The sequence below is a fragment of the Sciurus carolinensis genome, chromosome 4 (genome assembly GCF_902686445.1).
Source record: "Sciurus carolinensis chromosome 4, mSciCar1.2, whole genome shotgun sequence".
Lineage (NCBI taxonomy): Eukaryota > Metazoa > Chordata > Mammalia > Rodentia > Sciuridae > Sciurus > Sciurus carolinensis.
Window position 1 is genome coordinate 362,161 of NC_062216.1, and position 3,828 is coordinate 365,988.

At 40.8% G+C, this 3,828-nt stretch overlaps 1 non-coding gene across 1 annotated transcript; it reads left to right on the top strand.

The window, feature by feature from the left end:
* The first annotated feature begins 1,659 nt into the window (after window positions 1–1,659).
* On the top strand, window positions 1,660–1,765 carry LOC124984082 (U6 spliceosomal RNA). The gene has a single exon (XR_007108550.1). It is a non-coding gene; the product is annotated as a U6 spliceosomal RNA (small nuclear RNA).
* The last annotated feature ends 2,063 nt before the right edge of the window (window positions 1,766–3,828 follow it).

Consider the following 3,828-nt stretch of genomic DNA (forward strand, 5'->3'; position numbering starts at 1 on the left):
CATCTTATCTTCTCCTGGTGTCTTCTTTCTGTTGCCCACAATCCCTTCAACACGTACAACGTCCGTTCCTTTCAGTTCTGCCACATGCTACAATCAGAGGTGCAGTGACTTTTGTGCTGGTCACTTTACCCTTTGACACTTAGGTGCTGATGTGCATATGAGGGAACTTGGTGCCAAGGGGTTAAAGTTGGGGAACCTCAGTTGCCGCTAAATCAAAGTTTTATAAAAAACCCGATAATGTTGTCATTGTTGCTGTTTGATTCTATAGCAGCAGTCACTAAATAAGAAACAAAGGTTGCAATATGACAAAAATTTATGTAGTATTTACCAGCACCATACAGTGACAGAACCTTAACCATACTTCCTTGAACCACTTCATAACTTGTCAAGAAAAGTAGTTTGCAGCAAGGATATGTGGTGTGCACCTAGTATTAAAATTGTTTTATATTTGTATTTATATTTGTATAAAATTGCTTAGTACTAAAATTGAGGGTGAGGATGTTGAAAATACATTGTGAAGAAGACTGCTTACCTCAGACTGAAGACACTGCAGCCAAAAAGTACTAATGTGATACTTTAAATGACCAAAACCCTCCAACTTTGAAGTTAAAGAAGGTAAACTCTATTTTTACAGTACAAGTTGTGGAATCTCTTATTTATAGACTATTTCTATTGATGAAATGCTTCAGATGGGGGAGGGAAACTCTACTTGTTTTTAATTGCCTGATTCCAGTGTCCAAGAAACAAATCTGTTTGTTCTCTTAGGCTACAATGGAACAACTTTAAAACAGGTTTTGGCATTTCCTTTCCTTTATAAAACATGCTCGGCAAACTGTACCAGTAAACTACAGTTTGGTAAATTGTTAACAATTGTGACATCTGCCATGTTTTATAAAGCAACTAATTTAATAAAATCACTATTGTGAGGACTTAAATTTTGTGTTGCCTCCCAAGAGATATTTTTGGAGAGTACAGAATGCACCTCTTGGGACTAGAGTTCTTCATATACTTAATAAAGCTTAACCAGTGCTTGACATTAAAAAAAAAAAAGTTCAGTCCATCAAGATGTGACAATCATAAACACATAGGCACCTAATAACAGAGCCCCAAAACATATGAAGCAAAAATTATCATAATCAAAGGGAGAAGTGAAAAGTTCTACAATAATAGTTGGAGACTTTAACAACTCATTTTCAATAACAGAACAACCACAGAGCAGATCAATGAGGAGACAGAGGACTTGAGCAACATCATAAACCAATTAGACCTAACAGATATATAACCATGCCCAATAAAGCAACTACACAATATTCTTGAAGGCCTGTGGAATGTTCCCTAGGAATATGTTCAACTGCAAAACAAACATGTAATAAATTTACAAAAATTTAAATAATGCAAAGTCTCTTTTCTTATAATTGTGAAAGGATAGTAGAAATCGGTAACAGATGGAAAACTGGAAAGATGACAAATATTCAGAAATTAAACAATGCACTCTTAAATAACCAATGATTCAAATTAAAAAAGATCACAAGGGAAATGTGAATCACCTGCAGAGAAATGAAAGCAAAAGCACAGAATACCAAGCAGTAAGGGATGCAGCTTGAGTTGCACTCAGAGGAAATTCATAACTGTCAGCACCTGCATTTAAAAGGAGAGTGAGCGCACACTGCAGCAGCACATGTACTAAAATTGGAATGATCCAGAGAAGATATGCATGGCTCTTGCACAAGGAAGACATGCAAATTGTGAAGTGTTCCATAAAAAGACAAAAAAAGCAGGCTTCAACTAGTAAGCTAATTGTACACTGTAAAGAATCAGAAAGGGAATTGCAAACTAGCAGAAGGAAAGAAAATAAAGATCAGAGTGAAGATAAACAAAGATTAGAAAAACAATAGAGAACATCAGTAAAACAAAGTTATTTTGTGAAAAGATCAACAAAATTGAAACCATTAGGAAGATGGACTAAAAAGAGAAGACTCGAATCACTAAATCAGAAACAACAGCGTTGCTTATTAACAATAGGAATGAAACGGATCATGAGAGAATGCTGTGAATACCTGCATATCAACTAATCATATCACCCCCGTAGAGCAAGCAGGGTCCTAGGAACACGCAGCCTTCAAAGACCAAATGTGAACCCTAAACAGACCTGTAAGAAGTTAGGAGACTGAAGCAGTAACCAGAACCTCCCAGTAAATAAAAGCCCAGGACAGGAGGGCATCACTGGTGAGCTCTTACCAAATACTTGAAGATTAACCCAGTCTTTCTCAAGCTCTTCACAAACTGAAGAGGAGGGGCCTTCCTGTTTCCTGTGAGACCAGCATTAGTGACACTGTGTGACATCATGCATCCACCATTACAGTGGAATTTGTTTTTGAGAACGGTATCCAATCCCCCCAGTGGGGAGGAGTAACCTCTTAAACAGTAGTGGTGGGAGAACTGGATATCCACCTGCAAAACAAGTCAGACCCTGCCTCATACCATATACAAAATTAACTCAAAAGTAGTCAGAAACCTAAATAAAGAACTAAGCCATAAAGTAGGGCATATCTTTGTGATCCTGGATTTGGTTTGTGTGTGTGTGTGTGTGTGTGTGTGTGTGTGTGCACACGTGCATGTTTAAATATGCCAGAAGCACAGTTAACAAAAGAATAAAAAGCAGATAAATTGGATTTCATGAATTGGAAAACCTTGTGTGTGAAGGACACTGTGAAGAGAGTAGGACCATTCGTTCATAGGAGAATACTTGTGGAAATCATACGTCATGAAGATTATACTAAGAATATGTAAATCAACTAAACATCAAGAGATGAGAAGGCCCAGTTACAAGTGGGCAAAGGACATGGACAGACATTTCTGCAAGGGGATATGCAAGAGGCTAGGCACCATTAGTTACTGGAGAATGCCACTCAGAACCACAGTAAGGGGTCCTCCACACAACATAAGGAAATAACAAGTCCTGGGTGGACTGTGAACATGCCACTCAGAACCACAGTAAGATGTCCCTCGACACAACATGAGAAACAGCCTGTCCTGGTTGGACTGTTAACATGGCACTCAGAACCACAGTAAGATGTCCTCCATTCAACAGAGGAAACAGCCTGTCCTGGGTGGACACTGAACATGCCACTCAGAACCACAGTAAGATGCCCTCCACTCAACAGAGGAAACAGCCTATCCTGGGTGGACTGTGTACATGCAACTCAGAACCACAGTAAGATGTCCTCCGCTCAACAGAGGAAACAGCCTATCCTGGGTGGAGTGTGTACATGCCACTCACAACCACAGTAAGATGTCCTCCACTCAACAGAGGAAACAGCCTGTGTTGGGTGGACTGTGAACATGCCACTCAGAACCACAGTAAGATGTCCTCCACACAACAGAGGAAACAGCCTGTCCTGGGTGGACTGTGTACATGCCACTCAGAACCACAGTAAGATGTCCTCCACTCAACAGAGGAAACAGCCTGTCCTGGGTGGACTGTGAACGTGCCACTCAGAACCACAGTAAGATGCCCTCCACTCAACAAGAGAAACAGCCTGTCGTGGTTGGACTGTGAATATGCCACTCAGAACCACAGTAGGATGCCCTCCACACAACAGAGGAAACAGACTGTCCCTGGTGGATTGTGAACGTGCCACTCAGAACCACAGTAAGTTGTCCCTCCACACAATAGAGGAAACAGCCCGTCCTGGGTGGACTGTGAACGTGCCACTCAGAACCACAGTAAGATGTCCTCCACTCAACAGAGGAAACAGCCTGTCCTGGGTGGACTGTGAACGTGCCACTCAGAACCACAGTAAGATGCCCTCCACACAATAGAGGAAA